The sequence below is a fragment of the Zonotrichia albicollis genome, chromosome 21 (assembly GCF_047830755.1).
Source record: "Zonotrichia albicollis isolate bZonAlb1 chromosome 21, bZonAlb1.hap1, whole genome shotgun sequence".
Classification (NCBI taxonomy): Eukaryota; Metazoa; Chordata; class Aves; order Passeriformes; family Passerellidae; genus Zonotrichia; species Zonotrichia albicollis.
In genome coordinates this window covers 5466645-5480461 of record NC_133839.1, presented here as the reverse complement: position 1 = coordinate 5480461, position 13817 = coordinate 5466645, and the positions used below count along the sequence as shown (strand labels likewise).

At 44.0% G+C, this 13817-nt stretch overlaps 1 long non-coding RNA gene across 2 annotated transcripts in view; it reads right to left on the bottom strand.

Moving 5' to 3' along the window:
* Positions 1-595: 595 nt before the first annotated feature.
* LOC141731374 (uncharacterized) overlaps positions 596-13817 on the bottom strand; it is a 52638-nt gene continuing 39416 nt past the window's right edge. Inside the window, exon 4 of one of the 2 annotated variants that reach the window (XR_012583425.1) lies at positions 596-932. This is a non-coding gene — a long non-coding RNA (uncharacterized LOC141731374). Of the gene's footprint in view, positions 933-10988; positions 12923-13817 lie in introns of those variants that run through there. The other variant, XR_012583424.1, reaches the window with a different exon arrangement.

Below are 13817 nucleotides of genomic sequence, written 5' to 3'. Positions count from 1 at the left end.
CCCTCAAGGTGAGGCATCAGCTCCCATCTGCAGGACCCATAGTGGAGGTTCTTTATCACAGACTTCCCAGAGACCAGAAATCTTCCTCCAGCTGCTCCAAGTGCCCTTAGAGATGTGTTAGAGCAGAAGAGGGGCATGAAGGAGCAATTAGGGGACAAGAAGAGGCCCAGGTGGTTCTAGCAGGCTACCTGGAGATAAAAGATGCTGTTTTCCAAGCATGGAGCTTAGTGTGGAGGGTAAAGTTTCTCATGAAGGCTGATGATAACTGGGATGGTGTTCACAGTTCTTGGATGAGGGAAAAGACGAGGATCTGACTCCATGTTTCAGAAGGCTTGATTTATTATTTTATGATATATATTACATTAAAACTATACTAAAAGAATAGAAGAAAGGATTTCATCAGAAGGCTAGCTAAGAATAGAATAGGAAAGAATGATAACAAAGGTTTGTGTCTGGGAGAGAGAGTCTGAGCCAGCTGACTGTGATTGGCCATTAATTAGAAACAACCACATGAGACCAATCACAGATGCACCTGTTGCATTCCACAGCAGCAGATAATCAATGTTTACATTTTGTTCCTGAGGCATCTCAGCTTCTCAGGAGGAAAAATCCCAAGGAAAGGATTTTCCATAAAGGATGTCTGCGACAGATAACAATAAAAGCAATTGACAACTGGTTGCAAACCCACCATGTCCTGGACACTTTGACCATGGTTAAATCCAAAATTCCAGGTTTTCTGCCCAAAAGGAGAGTGAGTCTTGCCCTCAGAGCAGCACAATCACAGCAGTGCCCACGTTTCTGTGCCGTGGACAGGAATGAAGAGCTGCTCCTCCGTGTGAGCACCTCATCCCTCCGGCAAGATCCTGCTTTCTAGGATGGGCTCTGGAAAGCAGACAAGGTCTCTGCTCATCTCCATGGCATCCAAGTGTCTCCTTTATTACAGAAACAAACAACTCATTTCACAGACAAGTTAAGGTTGCTAAGTGACAACAATGTACTTATCACATCATTTGCAAAGCCCTCACACTTAAAAACAGGGAAATGAATGATTAAGGACTCCTGAAACCCTATATTGCCAACATAATAAATATATGTTTTTAAGCAGAGTACAAAGAAGTGCAATCTTTATTTTGACAAAACAACCTCATGCTTAACCTGTGAATTGTTTTCTTTTTTTTTACCTCTTTTATGTGGCGTTTTTATTCTATTTAATTTGGTGTACAAACATTTTATTTTAAAGAATATTCTTAGGGGGCAAATACCATTAGTTAGTTGAAGTATTTCTAAGTACGATTACTATTAAGTGATACTGAATTTTCAATAAGTGAATATGTGCCCAATTTTTATAATAAAAAAATTCCATAATATTGTTTTTCTTCAAATCAACATTCATTGGTAGGTGTGTTTCACATTTTTTAAAAAGGGTTTGTTTTCTGTTTAAATTCAAGAAGTGATGATAGAAAATTATCTCTCTTGGGTCAGAATTAAGGTTGTGGAGGAATCTTAAAACACCTTTCACCATGCTTGACAAAACAATTTAGGTGAAACAAGTTCATCCAAAGTCAAGAACTTTGATGTTGCCCTTGGATGGGTCAGGATTTCACCCTTTATATGCTTTATGTAGGGAATAAAAGATGTATGATGCTGTTAATTATTTATCCCCTGGCTTTTAAGCACTTGTGTTTTGTACCTAATGCGATGGGGCTGAGGGAGCAATGCTGGTACTTCATTGTAACTTGTTGGAGGAACAAAACTGCTGTTTGTTTCAGGATTCCCAAGATCACTCAGGTGTTTACTTCTGCCTTTCTGGTTTTTATTTTTGAGTGGATAAATTGAAATCCAGGGTTTTCCTTCATTTGTAGCTTAGAAAGGTGTGAACCTACACCAGTGGAGGAAACTCCTTTGTGCTGGGAGCTTGGGCCTGAATGGGTCAAACTCAAATTTTGGCCAACCCTTTTTGAGCTGATAATCACGGGAGCCCAAAATCTTCTCCTTGCACTGCCTTTGAAAGTGCTCAGGATGGGATTTCCATCAGGAACCTGAGTACATCCAGACTTTTGGGCAGTGACATTTTTCATGCCTCTCTCCGAGCTCTGTGGTGATTTCCAAGCAGTCAGGGTGTAAAGGAGAGGGCAGATTTTCAAAATCACTGCCCTTCCCTCATCCCTGCAATTACTGCACTGGCAAGGAGAGCTGTGAAAGGATTCAGTGCTCATTGAGCTGTGCTCTCGTGAAAAATGTGACCACTTGCTTGGAGGTCTAAATGGGAGCTGGGTAATGTCACTTTGGTTGCTGGAAGAATTAGTCAATGACAAGAGGGCAATCACAGCAGCTCTTCTCCATTAGCTTCATCTTTCCTCCAACAATATCAATTATGGAAGCTCTAGCCCAAGGTTTCAAACAGCTATTTCTCTACAATGTTATTATTTTTTGCACATAAAAATGCCTTTTGCATGAACTACTGTCAAGGTCTAATCTGATCTATTTATCTGTATTTACAAGGCACTTATCTTCTGCAGCACCTAAGAGCTCCACATGAATTAATAGACAACACTCATCCCAATACCACTGAAAAATCTCCTGGACTGAAATCTTCCCTCTTGGATCCCAGGAAAATGAAAAGTGCTATTAACAGCACAGCCATGAAGGGATCAAAACAAACACAAGGTGCCAAAAGCTGCTGTCAAAATTCTTGTAGGTACCAGTGGATCTGGCACCAGGAGGGGTTTGCTCCCAGCCCAGCACTACTGTTTGCATCACCTGTGCCAAGGTAGGACCTGGCCTCCCCTTGGTGTCACCTTCTCAGCAGGGGTGGTGTCCCTGTGCCAAGAGTTTCTTGGCAGAGATGCTGGTTGGGTAATTCCAGATGTGGGGAATTGGAGCTGGGAAGAATGATGTGCAGAACTCCATGACATCAGAAGGCTAATTAATTACTTTATTATACTGTATTATACTATATTATAATGAATACTAAAAGATACTAAAGATACTAAAGAAAACTCATGTATAGCAGACATCTTTTTATGAAAAATCCTTTCCTTAGGATTTTTTTCCTCCTGAGAAGCTGAGAGGCATCAGGAGCAAAATGTAAACAATGGTTATCTGCTGCTGTGGAATGCAACAGGTGGATCTGTGATTGGTCTCATGTGGTTGTTACTAATTAATGGCCAATCACAGCCCAGCTGGCTCAGACTCTCTGTCTGAGCCACAAACCTTTGTTATTCATTCCTTTCTATTCTTAGCTTAGCTAGCCTTCTGATGAAACTTTTTCTTCTATTCTTTTAGTATAGTTTTATTGTAATATATATCATAAAATAATAAATCAAGCCTTCTGAAACATGGAGTCAGATCCTCGTCTCTTCCCTCATCCTAAGACCACTGTGAACACCACCACACTCATGGCTGTCTCCTGACAGCTTTGTGTGATTGTGCAAGGAAACAGAACAATCCTCAACCAGGAATCCAAATTCCTTCAGGTAAATAATCCTCCAACACATTCCACATGTGCACAAACACAGGAGCAGCAAATGAGATAAGAATTGTTTTGATCATTCTTTTCTCTGCTTCTCTCTGTGCAGAGGGCATGTGAACACCACAGTGGGGTTTCTACAGCAGAGGAAGGAATTCTGATTTCAGCCCTGCTCTACAGCTCCGAGGTGCCCACAGTGCAAATGTGGGATTGGTGTGGGGCAGGCAATTGATGCCATCCCCTACAAGAGAAAACATCTGTAAATCCTCTCTGAGTAGACCACAAACTTTTCACTGCTTTTGAGACTGGGAAATAGAAAAGGGAGACCAGGAAAAGCCAAGTCCCTGTGCTTGGAGAGGGCAGAGAGCAGCTCCGGAGGAGCTCTCCAGGACTCTGCACCACTGAAGGGTCACTCTGGCTTTGCTCAGCCCTGCTGTGATTCAGGAGGCTCAGTATCCAAACAAACCAGGGTTTAACTGAACCATAACAAAGCCAGCACCCACATATTCCCCTTCCTCCTTCCAAAGGATTTGTCTGGTTTGTATTTTTGGGATTAGATTTGCCTCTGATGAGTAGTTATGGCACAGAATGGAGAGAGATGTGTCTTGTTGCTCAATTGTGCCTTATCCTTTTCATTGCCTATCACAGGCAGAATTTTCCAGTCAGCAAGGGGCCCAATGCCCCTTCCTCCTCAATTCTGCCTCTGGACTGTGTGATAGGGTCAAGCAAGAGTGAAAGAAAAGTGGAAAGAAAATATCAGCCTTTAACACAGCAGTATACAGATATATTTTTAACACCAAACCAGAATAAATTTCCAGCTCTCCCTTTCCTTCATCCTTAATTTCCCTAAATGAGGCACTTTCTGTGATGAATTCTCCCCAGGCAAAATAAAACCAGGTTTTCTTCTGATTTTGGCTGCCTGGGTCAGGCCCAAACTGCCTGACAGGGCCCATACATCTCAGGGCAGGCAGAAGTAATGGGGGAGCTGGGAAGAGGGGGAGCTGGACAGCACAGCAGAAAAATTAAATTCTGCATATAGAAAGGAGAAAATGGATGGATTTTGGTGAGGGAGAGATAAGGGCGTTTCAACTGCCAAGTTTCTCATGAGAAGTGGTGTTGTGTGGGAGAGAGGAATGGCTTAACAAGAGGTGGAAGAAAAAGATGTTCTAATAAAGCCCAGGCTGAGCCCTCCATGCTGGAAATGAAGGGATCCCACCCCAGCTGAACGTGGAGCAGGTTCTCAGCTGCCAGAGAAGGCCCTGTTCAGAGCAGCTGTCACTGCAATCTCCTAATTGGAGATGATTTGGATTCTGTCTCAAACCACAGAGCCCTGAATGAGGCAGTGCAGCCTCCACCAGGCAGCATCTGCTGCCATCTCCAATGGCAACAGTTCAGCCCCCACCACTCCCTCCAGATGCCAACTGGCAGGAGGTGCCCCCTCCATGCCCAACACCCTGGGCAGCTGAGGGTGCAGAGGGAGCCCAGGCAGAGGCAGGAATAAGGAAACAGCCCTGGGATGCCAGGGAGAGCTGTGGAATGAGGATGGCCAGGGTTTGGAGGAGGATGGAGGGAGGGAGGGAGAGATGGAGAAACAGCCCCATCCTTATTTGATAGTGGCTCTTCCAACATCACATGCCATGAAGGGCCCTGGGAAAGATTGCTGGAATTAGAGATTTTTGCTGATTGTGTTCATGTCCCCTTTGTACTGCTCATATGTGTGTGTGAAATTGAGTTGGGGTTCATTTATTTACTTCGGGTTTTGGGTGATGGGGAGCAATGGAAAAAAGACTGACAACAATAAAGAAAAAAAAAGAGCACTTGAGCCTTTTGAAGTATTTTTGGTGGGGTGGGGAAGCAGCAACAATTGATCAATTTTTGGTATTTAACAATTGAAGATATTTGTAGCAGAAAGGAGTTAGTGCCCACTGAGCCTTCATGGGTGAGAGGCTGTGAAATGTTTGTTTGTGGAAGCATAGGAGTCCTGAGAGAGCTGGGCCAGCAGAGCATCCTGGGATCATGGATTTGCTTCCTCACCTGTGGGCTGCAAGTGCCACATTCTTCCCTCAAGATGTTGAAGATTGCAATGCAAGATGTTTTCAATTACCATCTGTATGGCAGATTACCTGTGTCAAATGGGCAGTTTGCCTTATCTCTCTCTTTGAGTGACCACAATCCCTCCTCCCTCAGGAGGAGACCTCTGCTGATAAAAGCTATTGAATGTCACTGCATGACTGATAAGAACTATAACATCCCATTGGGAGATGCTCCGCCCCAGAGGGAGGAGCCAAGCATTGCTACCCAGATATAATCCAGAGGTTTTGAGACACCAGCAGGGCTTTCTCCACTGGATTCCCCAGAGGAACAGCAGCTGCCTCTCCTTCCACTGGATCTTCAGAGGAAGAATACATCCTTCTCTACAGGATCCCTGCTCCAACAGAACCACCCCTGACACTGCAGGAGGGCTGCAGCCACAATTCCAATGGGACTGCCACCAACACCCTGACCCACAGGGTGTCAGGTTGGGCTCTGACTCTGTCAGTGTTGTTCTAGTGTACTGCATTGTTTATTTTATCTTTTATTTTTTCCCCTTCCCTATTAAAGGACTGTTATTTCCCGCTCCTATATTTTTTGCCTGAGAGCCCCTAATTTAAAATGTATAATAATTTGGAGGGGTGGGGAGGGTTTACATTCTCCATTTCAGGGGAGGCTCCTGCCTTCCTTACCAGACTCCTGTCTTTCCAAACCAAGACGCAAGGGTTATAGCTCCACATCAGCAGCAATATCCCACTCCCCCCATGCCCCTCTGTGCCACTCAGATGGAAAGTTGCTGTCTAGCTGGGCTCCCCTGATCCCTCCCACCACAAAACAGGCAGAGCCAGCTGCAAAACTAAAGGAGGGATGGGAGCCCACCAGGCAAATGTGAGTTTGCAAAGCCTTCTGTGGCCAGTGCAGCAGAAGCAAATCCTTCCAGGCTGTGTTTTGTGAGCAAGCAGGGGGTGAGGGATGCTTTGGAAACCACAGGCTCAGGCTCCAGCACAGGCATCACTCCATAGGGAGGAGGATGAGAAAAATTCAAGTGATTGCTACAAAATGTGCTGTGCAGTACCTTCCCCTCTGCATGCTCCAGGCTTCCTCCCTTCCATCCATACACCAAAGTACTGAAGTTCTATAAATGGGGATTGCAGACAGCATATGAAGTGATTTTTACAGCTGAAAAGAAGTACAGAGTTAACAGATGCTTTTAAAGCACATTCATCTAACCTGGGTGCCTTGGAGCCATTTTTGCTCCAGAATTGCACTCAGAGGTTTTTCGTCCTGGAGCTTGGGAGACTAAAGACACCATGGAGAAGTCTGCTATCTCTTGCTAACAAATTGGATCAAATTGCCTGGGTGCTCTGTGCCTGGGGCAGATGCTGCAGTGAAGATGTGAAACACTTGGGAAAACCTGATTTCCCCTCTCTGTGGTATCTGCATGGTGCTGGGCTGTGAGATGGAGGAAAAGGGAACTTTGCTGGCATTTCTTTGGCTCAACAGAGTTTAATAATTAGTGAGTTATTCCAGCCTTCCTGGGGAAGTTTCACCCATTTTGCTTCCTACCCTGGGTCTTAATTAGCAGAGCAGGCTGCCTGCCTGTCTTGTAGTGTGGGAAGTTCAGCACTTAACAAACACCAAAGCGATTTGTTTTCCAAGCCTCTTGAGGACACCAAGCTTACTCCTCTCTCAGCTTCAGACAGAAGGAAGGGGGGATGGAGAGCCTCTGCTTTCCTCACAGGTGTTATCCCAGCACTTTGTACCTCTGGTAAGGCCAAGGATGCCTTGTCCTGTGACCTAAGAGATCATCCCTGTCCTAAAATGGCTATTCAACATGAGATGGGAAAAGGAAAGCCATGATCAGCAGAGGCTGCCATCACAAGGGGGGCTGGAAATGTGTCTCCTGGGGCACAGGCTGATTTTTAACCCCTCAGGAACCACTGTCTCTTAGGCGGTCAAGATTTACTTACAGCAACACTGAAGGATTCCCCTGCTGAGGAGTGGTGCTGGCTGTCAAAGGGTGGGAGAAGGGAAAAGAATCTGGAAATCAATTTACTGTGTCTTGTGGATATTTATGTACAAAACTCAACCTTTTTTCCCCCTCACTGTCTTGGTTTGGAAAGACAGTAGTCTGTTAAAAAAGGCAGGAGCCTCCCCTGAAATGGAGACTGTAAACCCTCCCCACCCCTCCAAATTCCTATAAATTTTAAATTAAGGGGCTCTCAGGCAAAAATATGGGAGCAGGAAATAACATATTTAATAGGGAAAATGAAAAAGGATAAAATAAACAATGCAGTGCACTAGAACAAGACTGACAGAGTCAGAACCCAACCTGACACCCTGTGGGTCAGGGTGTTGGTGGCAGTCCCATTGGAAATGTGGCTGCAGCCCTCCTGCAGTGTCAGGGGTGGTTCTGTTGGAGCAGGGGTCCTGTAGAGAAGGATGGATTCTTCCTCTGAAGATCCAGTGGAAGAAGAGACAGCTGCTGTTGCTCTGGGGAATCCAGTGGTGTCTCAAAACCTCTGGATTATATCTGGGTAGCAATGCTCGGCTCCTCCCTCTGGGCGGAGCATCTCCCAATGGGATGCTGTAGTTCTTATCAGCCATGCAGTGACATTCAATAGCTGTTATCAGCAATGTCCCTTCCAGAGGGAGGAGGGATTGTGGTCACTCAAAGGCAAACTGCCCACTTGACACAGGTAATCTGCCATACAGATGGTAATTGAAAACATTTTGCATTGCAATCTTCAACACCCACTGAGATGTAGTCATTTTAAAAATGTTCTCATCAGCTCCCCAAGAAAATATCAAACCAGTTGTGAAATTTGGGTTCACAAGGGAGGGGAGAAAATTTGCCAAATGCAAAATGGCAACAGGGTGCCTCTGGGGGAAAGCTGTTGTAGTGGATGTTTTAGAGGAAAGAAACAGGAATGCTGGGGATATTTGGGGCTAATCTGGGGGAAGCAATTTACAGCTCTGTACCTGAACCCTCTCCTGATCCATCCCATTGCAAACTGGCAACCTGAGGTTGTGTATTTATGCTCATGAGAATCCATCTTTTCCTCACCACAGTAGAATTCAGGCCAACGTTCATAGGGTACCTATATTTCCTTTTCTTTTCTTTCTCTGAATCCTAATCCAATCTCCAGTTCATGCAGTTCAGGGTGCTGCTTTCCATTCCAGACCTCTGTTCTATAGATCACTCTAATCCTGCCCATAAATTAGTTCATTTAATGAACATCAAGCACAAAACAAACAGCATGATGGTGTCTTTACCTGGCCATAATCCTGAATCAATACCATTTCATTCTTCTGCCTAAATCAGCCCTGATGATCTGCACCACATTTAAAGTGCTAATGGTCCATGGTTAAGTGCTTTAAAGATGGGATCTTGATGGGGGATTGGGGCATTTTCTGCTTGTATATGTGAGATTACCAGCATTCCACCAGCTCTCCCACACTACACACCATGTGTGGCCTAAAAGTCCAAATCATTTGGAAACTGAGCTTTTCTCTCCTTCGTAATAAAAGCTGAAGAGGGAAATGTGCTTTGAAAAAGCCTGAAATAAATCTTTGTAACTATAGCTGCATATAATGTTAGAGGTCAATTTTTTTGTTTGCTGTAAAAGTAATTTCAGGGTGCAGGAAGATTTTCACAAATTTGTTTTGACTCCCTCAAATAGCTAATCTGGAAACAAGAGCAAATAAGACAGATAATATCCCATTTTGGCATTTTAGAAATGAAGAGTCTCTTCAAAAGAAAACAAGGTTTTTCTGTTATCCAAATTGTATTTGTCTTGAGCTTAAGGATTCCCAAGGATGAAACGAACTTTATGCTTAATGGAAAACAAAAATTTTCAGCTGAGCCGAAGAGAAATTCTGCTTCCCTTCTGTTTGCAGAAGGAATGACTAGGGAGGCAGGGAAATGATTAATCTCTGTTGGTTTGGGTGAATACTCAGCATTTGTTTCAGCTAGGAAAGCACAAGAGCAGCTTTGCAGAGACACTAATCCTATAGGATGCCCCACTGCAAGGACTCAAGGAGTTCTGAGGCATGAGGCTCTGCTCTTTTCTCCATTATCCCTTCCCAAACACTCTGAAAACAAGCTGTCTTGGTTTGGAAAGACAGGAGTCTGGTAAGGAAGGCAGGAGCCTCCCCTGAAATGGAGAATGTAAACCCTCCCCATCCCTCCCAATTCCTATAAATTTTAAATTAAGGGGCTCTCAGGCAAATATATGGGAGCAAGAAAGAACAGTTCTTTAATAGGGAAAGGAAAAAAAAAGATAAAATAAACAATGCAGTGCACTAGAACAACACTGACAGAGCCAGAACCCAATCTGACACCCTGTGGGTCAGGGTGTTGGTGGCAGTCCCATTGGAAATGTGGCTGCAGCCCTCCTGCAGTGTCAGGGGTGGTTCTGTTGGAGCAGGGATCTGTAGAGAAGGATGTATTCTTCCTCTGAAGAACCAGTGGAAGAAGAGGCAGCTGCTGTTCCTCTGGGGAATCCAGTGGAGAAAGCCGTGCTGGTGTCTCAAAACCTCTGGATTATATCTGGGTAGCAATGCTTGGCTCCTCCCTCTGGGCGGGGCATCTCCCAATGGGATGTTATAGTTCTTATCAGTCATGCAGTGACATTCAATAGCTGTTATCAGCAATGTCCCCTCCTCAGGGAGGAGGGATTGTGGTCACTCAAAGAGAGAGATAAGGCAAACTGCCCACTTGACCAAGGCAATCTGCCATACAGATGGTAATGGAAAACATCTTGCATTGCAATCTTCAACACTAGCTTTATAAATCAATCAAACACCAAGGACAGAATTTTTTGCCCAGACACACATGCCTGATTCTTGGGGACAAGGCCTCAGTGTTCACAATTCTATCTGGGTGTGACTCGTCCCCAGCAGGGATGTGGCAGGGAAATCACATTCCATGGAAATCACTTTACATTTGGGGATTCACTCCCTTAACCACACTCGACAGGGGTGTGAGGACAGAGCTGCTAGCCCTAAGACACTTGTCAGTCAAAGAAGGTTCCAGAATGCCTCAGTTTTTTTCTGAGCATCAGCAGAGCCAACAAAGGACTGGCAAGTCCTGGAGGCAGAGCAGAGCCCAGCAATTCATTCCCAGGAATCTTTATGATTTCCTCCCTCAGATACTTTCTGAGGAGGGAAACTATAAAGTGGGAAATATATATTTTTGTGCAGGCAAAATATTTCCTTCCTCTCCTGCTGTCTGTTCTTGTTCTCTAGGAAAATTAAATTGAACATGAGGAGTTCAATTTTAATGAGGTCTGGAGATCAGTTATGCAAAATTTTAAGCAAAATTGCGGTCACTTGCATTGTCCATAATTATTTCTCTTTGCTACCAATCAAACTGTAAAGAGAGCTACTATGCTCTCCCTCCTAACAATAATGATAATAATGATAATAATGATATGTGATGATGATGATGATGATGATAATAATAATAATAATAATAATAATAATAATAATAATAATAATAATAGCAACAGAAAATAAAAAATGTATATCAGTATTTTTCATCTCAACTTGCTACCTACACTTCCCTGTTAATTTTAAGAAGTCTCAGAGCAGGAAAAAGTGATGTGACAGTGACACATGTACAGAGTCCTGTGCTCAGGAGACAGGAACAACACCAGATTTTATTATTCTTTGAAATTTCTTATTCTGTTATTATTAAAAAAAAATTATTTTATTACTCTTAGATCACTGTACCCATCCCAAGACTCCTGCAAAGCATCCAACATCCTCATTGCAACCTGATACAATATTCCTCACCTGCATGCAGTTACGGATGAGCTCCAGCTGCCAGAAGAAAAGCCCAGACTCCATAGCCAGGGAATAAATTGGTAAAAATATGGGGAAAAAATAAAGAAGAAGCTGACATGCAAATCTGTGCTGAGCATTGGTTATTTGGATTCCTTGTGGCTGTAAAACCACTTGGGAAAAGGTGATATTGTGGGAAATTGCAGTAGACACCTCAAGCAGAGTTTTCCTAAGCAAAAATAAATGCACAGTGGGGAAGGAATCCAAGGCTGAGCCACGAGGGGTTGTAGCAGACTCAGCTGGCAGCAATCCTGCACCATATACAGGGCAATGCATGGGAGCAAAAGCACCTTGGTTTGATGTGGAGGAAGCCTTCCATCATCATTTCAGAGTGCTCAGCTGGAGTTCCTCACCCCTCTGACCAAGGTGGATCAAGGTTGATTCTGGTTTCTCATCCTTTCCTTCAGGCTCAGGGACACCCTTGACTCCATTGCTCCCTAGGAATGGGTGTCTTGGATATTTGGGGATGGTTTTTGGATACCCCTTCTTGAGAAAAAGTTCTCAAGTTGGAGGCAGAGATGTGGGAAGGAACATAAAGGGCTCTGACTCTATTCAGCTGCTGCCCACCCTGATTAATTCTCCAGCTAATGACTCTCCAGACATGTTGATGTATGAAGCTCTGTCGGTGACAAAAAAAATTGAACTTTTACTAATTAAGTAGAACATCTTCATAGGGTGAAAGGTTTTGCTAACGAAAGTAACTCACAAAGAATTATGTTGGCTGGAGACTGCTGCTGAGATCCACCAGTGCAGGGAGGGAGGGAGGGAGAGCAGCATAAACCATTCACTGCAGCTACCAGGCCAAGATTTCAGCCCCAGGTTGTGTCTGCACTGAGACCACTCACAGCCACATTTCCTGGGCTCCAGCCTTGTCCCAAAAGCACTCTGTGCTGCAGCCCTGACTGAATTATGGATTGTCACCCTCATTTTTTAAAGTTTTTCTAAGCCTTTGATGTTTGCATTCTTGTAATGAACTTTCTCATGCACTTTATGTAAAGAACTCATTTTTTTGCATTCTTTTATGGGGAGGAGAAATTTGATGGACTGTTGGTTTGTCCAGTGTCATTGGAGAGGTGGCACTGTCACCCTCCAATCCACTGTCACTTTTGGAAAACTATAAATATTGGAGTCAGAAAAATAAAGGTCCCTTTTTTACCTTGGAAAGAGCAGCAGGGAACTCTGCCCTTACAGAAAGTGAAGGGTAGAACACCAAACTGGCCTGGTTTTCCTCCCCAGCAAGCTCTGGAAAGGTGCTCCTGAAATGAGTCAGTGGTGATTTCCACCTGAAGATACTCCATGGGTTTTGCAGCTTTGCCTCTTTCTACTTCCTTCCCCCTTCCAACCAACTTCTCACTTGCTGCAACACATTCTTTTGTAATTCTATTGCCCTTTCACAGAGAGATTTGTGGTGTTTTAACCAAGAGCCTACATTAAAATATCAAAACCTGTCATTAAATATTTCTCTTCCCCAGCTCCTTGTAAAGACAGGACGAAACTGGGGGGAAAACTGTCAGAAAGGAGCACAGTATTCACATTTTTTGAAGAGACTGTTTATGGTTATGTTGCTTGAGGGACCTGCAAAGACAGAATCACAGAGGCCGAGGTGTTAGCTTTTCCTTCTTGCACTCTCTTTCCCTTTCCAGTGGCCTTTTTCTATTCTAGGATTCAGCTTGCTGTGCTCAGTTCTACCCCTTCTGTCTCCTGGGTAAATCAAGATTAACTCCATTCCAGTCACTGATGCAACCAAAGATTCTCAGCTGGATGGAAATATGGGATTAACTCCCAGCTGTGTGCCCTGGACAGCTCTCCTGGGACTGCCCCTTCTTCCCCTCTCCTGTGATGGAAACCAAGAGCAGCTCTGCTACAGGTATGAAAATGAATGATGGAAATGACACTAATAAAAATGACATAAAAAGTGTGACACCTATGTCAAGCCCAAGGTTTGCACTGTCTGCAGGTGCACATGAAGGAAACGTGGAGCTGGGGAAAGAAGGCAGGAATTATCTTCAGAGGTAGCAAATCATCATTAGACAACACTTCCTAGGAGGAAACTACCATGGAATCTCTGATAATACCAGGAACCATCCAAGAGGCTGCTGTGACTGTAGCTGGGAATATTTTCATAAATTCACCCCTCAGCATGGCTGTAAGGGCTTCCCCTGTAAATCTGATTTCTTCTATCCACAAGAACAAATTTCCTTTCCCTTTCCTTTCCTTTCCTTTCCTTTCCTTTCCTTTCCTTTCCTTTCCTTTCCTTTCCTTTCCTTTCCTTTCCTTTCCTTTCCTTTCCTTTCCTTTCCTTTCCTTTCCTTTCCTTTCCTTTCCTTTCCTTTCCTTTCCTTTCCTTTCCTTTCCTTTCCTTTCCTTTCCTTTCCTTTCCTTTCCTTCTTCCTTCTTCCTTCTTCCTTCTTCCTTCTTCCTTCTTCCTTCTTTCTCCTCCTCCTCTTCCTTCTCCTTCTTTCTCCCTTTT